Genomic DNA, 13,343 nt, shown 5'->3' with positions numbered 1-13,343 from the left:
GGCTCTTTCGGTGATGCATTTAGGGGTGTTCAAAAGGCTCGCGGCTCGCTCGAAACTCGCTCGAAAAAAGCTCGAAAAAAGCTCGGCTCGAAAAAGCTCGATTCTAAATGAGCTCGGCTCGACTCGGCTCGATTTCTGAACGAGCCGAGCTCGAGCCAGGATCAGCTCAGCTCGTGGCTCGGTTTTGGCTCGACTCGTTAGCTCGGCTCGTTGGCTCGTTTAGATTAAACCCTAAATTTTAATATCTATATATAATAATATCATACTTATACATATATTATGTCACTCGATACCTAAAACCTTATAAAATAATAACGAAAATAAAACATATAAAGTTCTAATTATTAATTTTTATAATATGTATGTTAAAATTATTTTTTTTTATCTTTTATATATCAAAACTTGTAAAATAAGAAATTAAAAAATTAAAAAATAAAAAATAAAAAAATTCAAAAAAATTAAAGGAGACTGGCTCGACGAGCTCAAGCCTTTAAACGAGCCGAGTTCGAGCTGGATTTTTCAGCTCGATAAAAAAAACGAGCCGAGGTCGAGCCAGCTCGAGTAAGTTTGAGCTCGAGCTCGAGCACACTCTGGCTCGGCTCAACTCGGCTCGTTTACAGCCCTAGATGCATTTAAGAGCATCTTATGGAGGGAGGATGGTTGGATCCTTGAGTCTTGACAAGTCATTAGGGACCTGGACCCCTTCTATAGTTTGTACCCTTCTAATGGACCCATATGTTTGTAATATGAATTCATCATCAAAATAGAAGTTAAAAAAAAATCATCTCTTACAACAAAACCTCTCACTCATAAAAATGACATTTTGTTCTAACTCTAGTGAAAGCAACTGTAATGCGAGAGGCTCATGACGTCCACCTCATTGCCACCTAGCGTGCCAGCTCGGTGGTTCTTAATATATCCAAATTATCATAATAAATAACATATTCTAAGATGATTCGTATTGAAACTTCGATGTTATACATCTTTCAACTACTTTATATTTTTTAAGATTTTCGGATTATATGTCATGCATCAAAATTTTTGATAATTAACATTCCTCTAATCCTCTTATAAAAAAAATAAAAACATCATTTTTGCTTTGGATTCTTGGCAAAAGTGTATAGAATATTACCTACCTTTTCATGTAGAATGAAGCACTCACAGTCACATTTACATTTGAAGTTTGAACTACCAAATCAATAGGTGTTTCCTTTATTTTAAAAACTTTAGTTTGCTTTTTGTTTTTGTTTTTGTGTTATGAAATATGTATATGTTTTTTTTCTTCCTTCCGGAATATAGGTGGAATGTAGTCTAATTGGGACTTGGGAGATTCATCAAAGTCAAAAAGTCACCTTAAAATGATCTTGCTTTATACTTTATATAAATATAAATATATTAATTGTGTAATCTAGAAACTTTTAAATAGGTTCTTAACAAAGTTTAGTTAATTAAATCAACTTGTAGAACTTATGAAGGATAAATTAGAGATCATATGAATAAAAACTCTGCATATGTTAGAATTACGGTTTTCGTTATCATTCTATGATTAATGACGTTTATTGTTATGGCAATGAGATTGCTGAAAACGATTCCATCCAAGTAACGAAAAATGAAAATCAAAATAACAAATTATAAAAAGATTCTCATGACTGTATAATTCACTTATTTTGTAATTTGTGATAATTCTCTATCCAACTATACTGCATGACATGCTTTCTTTCTCAATAATCACTATCTTATCAAGGTCTAAGGTCTTCATATTTATTTAAGATCACGATATTAATTCTCTCTTAGAAAAAAACAGTGGTTATATCTTTCCACTATACCCTTGCCTTCGACCTTGGTTACCTAAACCCAATCGATCGACGTTGACCTTATTAGAGTAAATGTTAATGGGCCCGTCTATTTAATAAGCTTTACTCCATTAGTCCATTAGCTTGCTTAATGAACAAAACGTACTTAATTTAAGTTCTGGCCCAAACATACTAGATGGGTAACTATCAGGCTTAAAAGAAAAGCCCATACAAATTAATATAAAATCAGTATTTGCACTTAGAGGTGCACAAATCGGGTTTTTCAAATACGCGGTTTCGGGTATGACTGGTACTGGAAAATCAGGTATTGGTAATACCCAGGTCGGGGTCGCGGTCGGGTCCGGGTATTGTCTATAAAAACCATATCCTATGCATCGGGTTCGGGTCGGGTATAGAACCAGGTATTCTAAAACCGGGTATTTGAATACCCTATTTTTGGGTATTGAAAATACCTTATTTACGAGGTTTTTTTTTTGGCTTTTTTTCCAGGTATAGATTGGATTTTTTAAGAGATTGCACTTTTAGGGGTATTTTTCGGGCATTTTTAAGGAATTTTTCGGGTACAGATTGGGTTTTTGAAATGACCGGTTTCGGGTATTGGAAAAACCCGGTTCTGGGTATGGAACCAGTTCGGGTTTTTCGGGTATTAATAGCTACAAATCAGGTCCGGTTCGAGTTTTAGTATCGAAATGCATACCCTATTTGTACCCTACGGGTAGGGTTGGGTAGAGGTGCACAAATCGGGATTTTCAAATACCCGAACCAGTTCGGGTATGACCGGGTATTGGAAAAACGGGTATTGGCAATACCCAGGTCGGGTTCGGTATAAAACCGAGTATTCTAAAACATGGTATTTGAATACCATATTTTCGGGTATTGAAAAAACCTTATTCTCAGGTATTTTTTGGCTTTTTTGGGTATTTTTTGGATATATATTGGATTTTTTAAGAAGTTGAACCTTTTATGATTAGTTTCTGGGTATTTTTCGAGTAATATTAGGTATTTGAAGGACCCAGTTCCGGGTATTTGTAAAACCCGGTTCGGGTTTTCGGGTATTAGTGGGTACAAATCAGGTTTTTTGTGCATCTTTAGGGTCGGGTACGGGTTCAGGTATTAGAAACTCAGGTATAGAAAAACCGGTTCAGGTTTTTTTCGAGTTTGATTTTGAGTTCGGGTTTTTTGTACACCTCTATTTGCACTGGCTCAAGTATTAAGGCTACAACTTTAAAATGTTGAATAATATATTTTATTTACTTATTTATTTATTATTTTTGTACAGAACAATATATTTTATTTTCTTATTTATTAGTGAACTACAAACTAAATAATGTATTAGTACTTTTGCCTAATGTTATTTACTTAATAAAAATAATTTGTTTTTATTAGTATTTTATCAATGATCTTAAACTTTAATATAAAAAACTCAAATTTAAAGTCATAATCCAAATCCATAAATTCTTATATAGCTAAATTATCGGTGGACGTATACACAAGATAAGAAGTAGATAAATAGTTTGACGCTCACACCACTATACTTGTTTAATAGAAAGTCTACCAATTGATGGGACAATACTTTTAATTAAAAGTAATGACATGCATGTCGATGCAAGGAGTGCCGTCTCATTTGGTTTACGTTGATTTTGATTTAAGAAATATAACTAACTTCTATACTTGACATATTATTAAAAAGTGGACATATTATTAATAAAAGGGTTTTAATCTGTTTTAATTTGTTTAATTGTTTGACTAGTTAAGTTTTGGATCGGCCGACATGGCTAAACCATAACTCGACATGGAGAAAGAGGTTATGGCCTTATGGGTCAGTCGACATGACATGTTTTCTTATATAGGTCAAAACCTAACCGTTTAAAAATGAGTCGATTGGAACACGACCTATTAAAAAATGGGTTGACCTGTCAGATATTAACCCGTTTAAACCGTCTTCCCTAAAATTGATTTGGAATCCAATTTCGTTTGACAATGACGAACCGAAATTAGCAAAGTTTTGTTGGAACTTTCAATTGGGCACAAAATTCCACTCCCAATAAAAATCAAATGACCCCTAAGGCATGATTCGTAAATGAACACAAAATCAATCAATCCGAAACATGATATGGGTTCGACACGACACGATACAAATAAATATATAAGTCAGGTTAGGGTTGATGAATTCAACTAGCTAACCCGCCAATCCATCAACCCAACATGATTTACACCCATAATAAATATAATAATGTCACATGTAGAAAAGGACGAATAGTGTTGCATAAATGAGTTAGGGCATCCTTAAACGAAGTGTCGGTGGAGATGGTTGATCATATCCGTCAAAAACAATGCCTAGGTTGGTCATGTACTATTATGGTAAAAGACAAAACCACCCCTCGCATTTGTTAGTTGCCCATGTAAAAGTAATGGTTTCAAAGAAAGAAGAAATGGTCATTTATTAATAGGGTTGGGAGTTAGGTCTACGCAATAATGATAAAGACTGGAGAGTGACCCCATCTTTAGGGTCCAAAGTCACTTTCATAATACAAGTCTTAGTCTTACTTCTCAACGTACTGTTAGTTAAAATCTCAGTACTAGTTTAAGCAATGGAAGAGTTAAATTCAGTTAATACCGGTTGGTGACTAGTAAGTAGTAACTGCGTCTAGTGCCTAGTTGGCCGGTGATTGTATCTAGTTAAATTCTCTAAAGGCGACTTACACGCCATCTAATCTAGCTGATAAATGTATACATTTGTTCATTATACTGGAATCAACACCGTAATATCTCTATGCTACAAGCCTACAAGCCCTTTGGTGATTGTACCAAATTGATAGATTAATTGTTTATGTTGTAAGGTTAAAATTGTTAAACATGAGTATTAGCCATGCATTTATTCATGTTAAAACATTTTTAAGTTAACACACTAAAAATTGTGTGACTCAAACATGACTCATGTAACGTGTTTATCTAAAGGAATTAAATGTTTTAGAAAGTTTGGGTTAATGGATAGTAAATATGCTATAAATGAATTAAATTGGTTGTCTACAAGTTTACAAGCTTTGATAAAGTTATAAACGTGTTGTGCTAACATATTGAGCTTAAAAGGAGCCAACTGTGTCGTCGTGTCTGGTTGACAAGTTTAATTAATTGACAAAACTTTTGTTCATGCCAACGACATTAACCCTAACGTAAACACAATTAACTTCATGTGACCCGGCACGATCCGTATATATCATTTACCTAAATGAATCTAACAGTATGACAGGTTGTACATATGTTGTAATCCAATTATAAACATGCTAATAATAAACGAATTACACTGTCCGACGAATTGACAGTACTTTTTTTAAAATCTCTTACTAAATTGTAAGTGGTTTGTTAGATCGATATATATAACTAGGCGAGTTAAGCATGTTAGCACGGCCCTTTTCATCAAATGAGTTAAACTTGCCAATCTGAACATGTATATTTAACTTATTAGAAATAACCACACAAAATGTGATTATTTTTGTGTCGTGTTAAGAATTGCCGCTTTAGTATGAACTTGTACATTATATATACTAAAAAAAGTATTATGCTTTTAATAAGTAGATGGACAAGCCGTTTAATTTAGTATACCATAAACACAAAAAACATGGTGTAATCTTTTGATCATCTTTTTTAGTTATGGGGTTGAACAAATTTATTAAATTGGACGAAGACTATTCTACACCTCATTATCCATCTGTCAATATTTGTGATTAACATCTGGTCTACACTCTCCATCAATGAAATCGAAATTTTGAATTGTGACTAAATCAAATACGACCTAACCATTTATGTCTACTTTGGCTGTTGAATCTAGATCTATTTAAAATATAAATTTAAATATGGAACTAGATTTGAGCGAATTTCTAATTTTTCGAATTTTTTATTAGAAAAACACATTTTTGGTCATAACATGTTGTATTGGTGTGTTCTTTAGAGCAGCACTACTTTTTACATGGCATAAACTCATTTAGGTTGTGTGTATATCTTAAGAATGGCAAAGAATGGTGTTGATTTGGCACCAAAGATTGTGCGCATGAAGCGAAGACCCTTTATATAATTTGTTGAGTGGTAAGAATTGGGGTATAACACAGATTGAGTAGTGGAAAAGAATCGTGGTATGATGATGATATGATGCTGATGTGATGAATTGTTTTAAAGGGTAAAGTATGGATATAACACATGGCCTTAGTGTATATCGAGTTACGCTTGTGTGAATGTGATCCTCACTATCTCAGGTTATATAGATCATCTCAAATTTATTAATAGCATTTTTTTAATTTGTTTTAAAATTTAATTTGTTTAAGAGGCCATTTGTTACTTTTTTTTTTATTATTATTGTCATTTGTAGCGTGCAACTCATAATCTATGTTGTCTAATAATATGATGTTTACCCTTTAAAAACAAATGTGTAAAGATGAGTTTAAATATTTGCAAGAGCCGATTAAAAAACATTTGTGTAAAGAAATTTACTTTAAAGAAAATGTCACATGTTAAATGGCTAATTAATTATCATTGATAGTAATACCATTGTTAGTACTACATTAATTCTTCAAAACACTTTTTTCATCTATATATCATTGTTAGTAAATATCCTCACATTTTTATACACCCTTATCATCTTTTACATTCTTTTTTATAATTTATTATTTTATCATAATAAGCTATTTTTTTATATTATTAAGTTACATATGAAAAAAAATATAATAAAAGTACGGCATTTATATATGAGATATAAAGTAAGACAAAAATGATCCGGTTGTATAAAAGTACCACACAATATGTTCTATAGATATTAGAAATCCAAGCTCATAGTTAAGTGTAGGAGGCAACATTTAAAGAAATTATTGGCATGTTAAGTTAATATAAGCAAACTCATGCATTCTCAAACAATCAAGCTCGATATTTCAAGCCCTACTTTGAGTCAACTGAAGGCTTGATTTCGACTTGTTTTTATTTTTAGCGAGTCAATCTTATTTAACTCACGAGCAACACAATGTTAATATACGGTTCAAACATGAAAATTTTAAATAAGCGTTATACGAATAAATTAATACATCTTCGTGTGAAAGTGCTAAGCCTAGATCAGTGTAATATTATCAAAATCCCGAGGAAAAAGTATATAATATTACTCATGGATTGGCATGGTATCGTTAAATATTCATAATACTTATATTTATTGTTATCTATGAATACACATACATGTGTGTCTGTGTGTTCTTATGTATTTTATACATACATGATACATGTATGTATATGTATATTTTCATGTGGGACAATATGATATGAAAGCGTGGACCCATGACCCACGTAAACAGCCACCTCTTATGTACTTTTATTTATTATTGAAGAAAATTTGGGTCCTCGTCCTCGTGTACGCCAAATTTCACATAAATACTCGAATACATCGATGAATATATAGCTACAAATTATTACGTGATTCTTGTAATCATTGTCTTCTTCTCCACCCTTTAATCTTCTGAACCATTTCTTCATGATTTTTCAGGTATGTCACACTAATTTAATGTTCATTAATTGTAGTACTCCATCTTTGTGATTAATTCATGTTAGTTTTAACATTTTGTTGGTTAGGTTCATTTTTTTATGATCGTAGATCTACTTCAGTTAGACATGAAATTTTATTATTTGTACAATAATTAATTTATTTGTTATTATAGTTAAACTAGTGGATAGAAATCTTTTAGGAGACAACTTTGATGAACGAACTTGTCCTTTTCTTATGAATAAAACATATTATAAGAAGTTAAATTTCTTCAAATATCACTATTAATATGTACTTAGCTTCATAAGTTTAAAGAAAGATGGGCTTGCATAATGTTGGGTGCGCGGAAACCGGAATGGACCGGCCGAACAGGCCGACCGATCCTGGACCAACTTCATGGTTCTTGTTTTCTGGCTACGGGTTCGATCTCAACCCAGTCTGGTCATGAAAAGATGAAGAAATTACTAATGTGACCACTGATAAAGTCAGACTGCCCTTGTGGCCTTGTGATCGATGCATTTTCTTGTTTGTTGAAGTTTTGAAGTTTTGAAGTTTGAAAAGTATTATTGACAGGGTCGTGAGGCGCCAAGTGGATGGCCATTCGGGTTGGGTAGTATGAACACGAGACTTAGTATAAGAGAGAGTGTAGAGGCTGACACGGTTACAAGAGAACCAAACACGTTTCATGGTCCCTCATCAAGCTTTTCCTCGTTTTCATCATCCAACTTTGACGCCGAGGTAATCCAGTCTTTTCACTAGCTTTAGAACCCGTATAATACACTAGAATTAGGCTCATTCTTTCAACTTTCAAGACAATAGTGTATTTTTTTGTTACTATTATCTAATAATCATTTTACCAAACAGTCAACGACATCATTCTTTCAAGACAATAGTGTGTCACTAGGCCGACTAATCGGACTAAGACCACGAGACAATGGAACCTTATATTTCCCTAGACCCGTATGCATTCCGCAAGAAAGATCTCAACGCTACGAGGAATCCTCTTATACCCATCAAACCGAGACGCCTCGAGGGGTTTGTGTTCCAAACTTGTGGAACATTTTAGTCAAGATGAGCAGAAGTAAAAGTCAGTCAACACAATAAAGAATCAAAATGTGTGAATTTTCTATGTCTTCTTGTCATGTGTAACAACAAGAGTAGTTGAAGATTTGGTTGTGTGACGTGTTTGTAGCTAGCTGATTCGATTAAAATAAATATGAAATCCGTATAATGAATAATGAAGACGATATAAATGACAAAAACGCGTTAGTTTCATGACATAAACTATGGCTACATAACTCTTTTAACTTCATAGGATGTCATTGTTGTTGTTGATGCCACGTACAAATCAGGTCAGGTTGATGCCAAAAACCGGACCACACTAGCTTAAAAGCGATTTGGTCCCAAAACCGGACCGTGAACCTTGCTCCAACTTTGGTCAACCAATGTGTTGTCACACCCCCGTCTAGGGCCTAGGAGCGTGACTCAATAGTTGGTATCGTAATTGTAAATAGATCAGAGTTACGTTTATTTGCGGAAGACTTATAAAACTTTAAAGATCGAAAATGTAACATATATATATAAGACGGGATTATAAAATACCCGTTAAGTTAACAAAACATTTATGTGTTTTATAGTTACAAAACCATCATATTAAGTTTATACAAAATTCATCCGAGCCATCGGATATCATAGTACTTCGTCATTTCAAGCTCTAACTTTGTTCACCTGCAAAATGTAATAAAATACGTCAACAACGAATGTTGGTGAACACGCTGACGCATAAATACTTTCTTTTACTTTATTACCCCTCGAGACTACGCCTGCCTCGGCCCAACGTGGCTTAGGAATAACAAAGTCAAATAACACATTATAAACTAGAGCCTCTACACTAGGTCACCTCACAAATACCGCAACGTTTGACTTAGTTAAGTACCCGTAAATATACACAACGGTCGTACTCCCTGCAGAGAGCGTCCTACGACCAAGGGTGGTGCGATCATGCCCATACATCGCATAGTACCACCTATGTAAGGATCCAGACATATGTATACCACATCCTGAGGGCTAGGTTCATACCCATAGTTATAACGGTTTTAAGAACACATAGTTCCTTGTAAACAACTCATATAACAAGTTTGACTCATTTGAAAACAAGATTAAAAGTTTGGGGGCATATTCACCTTATCTCTTTAGGATCGCCTTCACTCACCGTCCAAGGGTCTTTCTCTTTCTTTATCTCGAACCTATAGTTATGAGTATAAATATTTGTTAGTTGGATACACGATCCGGATTAAGACCTTTAGTCTTATATCTCAATCCTCGATTAAACCTTTAGTTCAATTCTTATTTACTGGAAAACCTCTTGTTTAAAAGTAAATTATAAACCTTTAGTTTATATGAAAACCCGACGTTTCTTTTTCTCTAAGAAACGTAATCTTTTCTTTTATTATTTAAAAATACTCTTTATTCATTAAATAATATTTTCATAACAAAGAATATAATCATATATACTTAAACACATATATATGTATCACAATATTTAACAATCAAATTTTCATTCGTTTCTTTGTTATGTTTTCTTTTCTTTTTTATCGAGGTATCGAGTACAACCTCGACTTAAGGCCAAAGCCTTGAATATAATATTGAATTCGATAATACGCCTAATCTTAGTGGCGTACCGAAATCCTAGGGACATGAGCAGTGCTTTGACGCCGCTTTACTTCTCGATCGTCAAACGATTACACTAAACTTCAGTACTCGTCGACACGCTTACCGAGATTTATTGCCATTTCAACAACACCTTCTTGGTATGTGGGTGGAGGATGGCACAACTTCTAAAGGAAATGTTGGTACACAAACGATGGAACGTGGCACGCTTATCTAGGCAAATTGCTTATAGGTTTTAGAGAGAGGCTAGAGAGAAGTGAGAGAGCAGATGTGGGATGTGGAAATGATCTGCCCTTGGCCTCTATTTATAGGCTTCAAATTGGTTCCCATCGCGGTACGCGATGGGTCCCTCAGCAGACCTATCGCGTACCGCGATATAGGTCTGCTGACGCACAGCGTAGACCTGCCACGTGTCGACACGTGGCAGGCGCCGCTCCACGTGGCGGCAGTGTTGCCACGTGGCAGCACATAGTGCCACCGTGTGCCACGTGGCACACGTGTCACAACTTGTTAGACATCCCATCGCGGTACGCGATGGGAGTCTCTTCTGACTCATCGAGTAGCGCGATGAGTCAGGAAACCAGAATTTTCATTTTTAACCCTCCAGTTTGGATTTTGGCCATTTTAGTCCCTAGACTTTGGAAAGTTGATACTTTGAACTCGAAATTTTTACGGTGTTACATCCTCCCCACCTTGAAACAAATCTCGTCCTCGAAATTCCTTTACAAGAATAGTTGGGGGTATTTCTTTCTCAATTCTGATTCGAGTTCCCAAATATATTCGGGCCCTCTACGCGAGTCCCATTTAACTTTCACAATTTTCAAAGTTGTTATTTTCAATTTCTTTGTTTTCGAATCTTCAATTTATTTGGACGTTCAATAAATTTTAAGTTCTCGTTTATTTCAACGTCTTTTAATGGCGTAGCCAAAGATTCATCAGTCAAACACTTACGCATATTCGAAACATGGAATACATCATGTATTCCTTGCATTTCCTCGGGCAATCGCAAACGGTATGCAACATTGCCGATTCGTTCGAGTACCTCAAAAGGTCCAACGAATCGAGGACTCAATTTTCCTTTCTTACCGAAGCGAATAACGCCTTTCCAAGGCGAGAATTTGGTAAATTATAAACCTTTAGTTTATATGAAAACCCGACGTTTCTTTTTCTTTAAGAATCGTAATCTTTTCTTTTATTATTTAAGAATACTCTTTATTTATTAAATAATATTTTCATAACAAAGAATATAATCATATATACTTAAACACATATATATGTATCACAATATTTAACAATCAAATTTTCATTCGTTTCTTTGTTATGTTTTCTTTTCTCTTTTATCGAGATATCGAGTATAACCTCGACTTAAGGCCAAAGCCTTGAATATAATATTGAATTCGATATTACGCCTAATCTTAGTAGCGTACCGAAATCCTAGGGACTTGAGCAGCACTCTGACGCCGCTTTACTTCTCGATCGTCAAACGATTACACTAAACTTCAGTACTCGTCGACACGCTTACCGAGATTTATTGCCATTTCAACAACACCTTCTTGGTATGTGGGTGGAGGATGGCACAACTTCTAAAGGAAACGTTGGTACACAAACGATGGAACGTGACACGCTTATCGAGGCAAATTGCTTATAGGTTTTAGAGAGAGGCTAGAGAGAAGTGAGAGAGCAGATGTGGGATGCGGAAATGATCTGCCCTTGGCCGCTATTTATAGGCTTCAAATTGGTTCCCATCGCGGTACGCGATGGGTCCCTCAGCAGACCTATCGCGTACCGCGATATAGGTCTGCTGACGCACAGCGAAGACCTGCCACGTGTTGATACGTGACTGGCGCCGCTCCACGTGGCGGCAGTGTTGCCACGTGGTGACACGTGGCAGCACATAGTGCCACCGTGTGCCACGTGGCACACGTGTCACAAATTGTCAGACATCCCATTGCGGTACGCGATGGGAGTCTCTTCTAACTCATCGTGTAGCACGATGTGTCAGGAAACCAGAATTTTCATTTTTAGCCCTCCAGTTTGGATTTTGGCAATTTTAGTCCCTAGACTTTGAAAAGTTGATACTTTGAACTCGAAATTTTTACGGTGTTACATGTGTACTTATAAATGCATCTTGTAAGTACAAATTATGACTCACCATTTGGACAAGAGAACCTAAGACAGATCTGATAATTCAAACTCAATTCATATAGAAAAGTTCATGAACTAGGATGTAATTCGTTTAAAATACATTAAACTGAATAGGAAAGAAAACAAATAAATAGGTTAAATGAGTCAAAAATGCCTACTTCGTATTAAAATGTAGTAATCTCCTGAATACATGTTTATTTTAATAATGTAGCTTCGTCAATCAAATATTTATAGTGTAGCTTGTCTTGACAACCAACATGTATATACCGGTCACATTTGGTACTTTTTGGTTTTCTCACACCTGAAGCTGTGGGGCTACTTAGCCGAGTCCAACGAGTCATCCATAGTGATGTTATGACTCCAAGATCTATCGACGTAGTGTTTAAAGATTGGGTTTTGCTATTCAAAAAGGACTTGCGGCGCACCTAGTTTGTTACCTGTTTGTCGTCTGTCTTGATGAAAACGCTTCATAGCTTCATATTTATATGAATAAGAAACTTTAAGGTTAAAATTATATTATGTAAAATGGACAAAAAGCTATTGATGGTGAATTGTTAGTTGTACATTAAATTGAGCCGTTTAAAAGTAAAATTGATTTGACAAGATAACCTAGATTGACAGCTTATAGTACGTAGTTCTAACTTGTAAGGCTAAGGGGTGTGGGGGCTCTAATGGGGGCTCTAGTGGGGGCTCCAGCCAATAATATTATGACGTGTGGCAGAGAGAGAAACTGGATAAGGGGGGTGTTGGAGCCCCGTTGGAGCCCCTGGCCCTGGTGTGGAGGGGCTCCAGCTAATATATATTTTTTAATTAATTCCACACCCCTCAACGGCTCTTTTTCGAACTCCAAGACACCTTTTATCTCTCTTCTCCCACGACCAGCCTCACGCCTGCCTAGATTTCCGCGCTCGCGCCCCTGCTCGCGCCCCGGTGGTGTGGGGTTAGCGCCCCGGGGCGGGAGCGGAGGGGCTCTAGCGCCCCGGTTAGCGCCCCACACCCCTCAGCCTAACACATGAACACGATATGAACAAGAAATTAAGGGTAAAGTGGCTAGTGGCCCCTTTGCATATAAATGAACCCACAAGTCACGAGAATAACAGTGCCATCAAATCAAATTATTCTTCAACAACTCGTACTTGGTTAGAGACAAATTGTTATCCTGTTTACCACTAAAATAAGGTTAACATGATAAACATGAC

General features: G+C 35.7%; 1 long non-coding RNA gene across 1 annotated transcript; it reads left to right on the top strand.

Moving 5' to 3' along the window:
• Positions 1-7,063: 7,063 nt before the first annotated feature.
• LOC143578481 (uncharacterized) lies at positions 7,064-8,774 on the top strand. The gene is made up of 3 exons (XR_013143271.1): positions 7,064-7,332; positions 7,903-8,067; positions 8,194-8,774. It is a non-coding gene; the product is annotated as an uncharacterized LOC143578481 (long non-coding RNA).
• The last annotated feature ends 4,569 nt before the right edge of the window (positions 8,775-13,343 follow it).

This window comes from Bidens hawaiensis, unplaced genomic scaffold, assembly GCF_021521415.1.
Source record: "Bidens hawaiensis isolate Kalapana, Puna unplaced genomic scaffold, B.hawaiensis_p1.1 tig00029276_1, whole genome shotgun sequence".
NCBI classification, from domain to species: domain Eukaryota; kingdom Viridiplantae; phylum Streptophyta; class Magnoliopsida; order Asterales; family Asteraceae; genus Bidens; species Bidens hawaiensis.
Note: the sequence above shows the minus strand (reverse complement) of the source record. Positions and strands in the feature narration are given on the sequence as shown.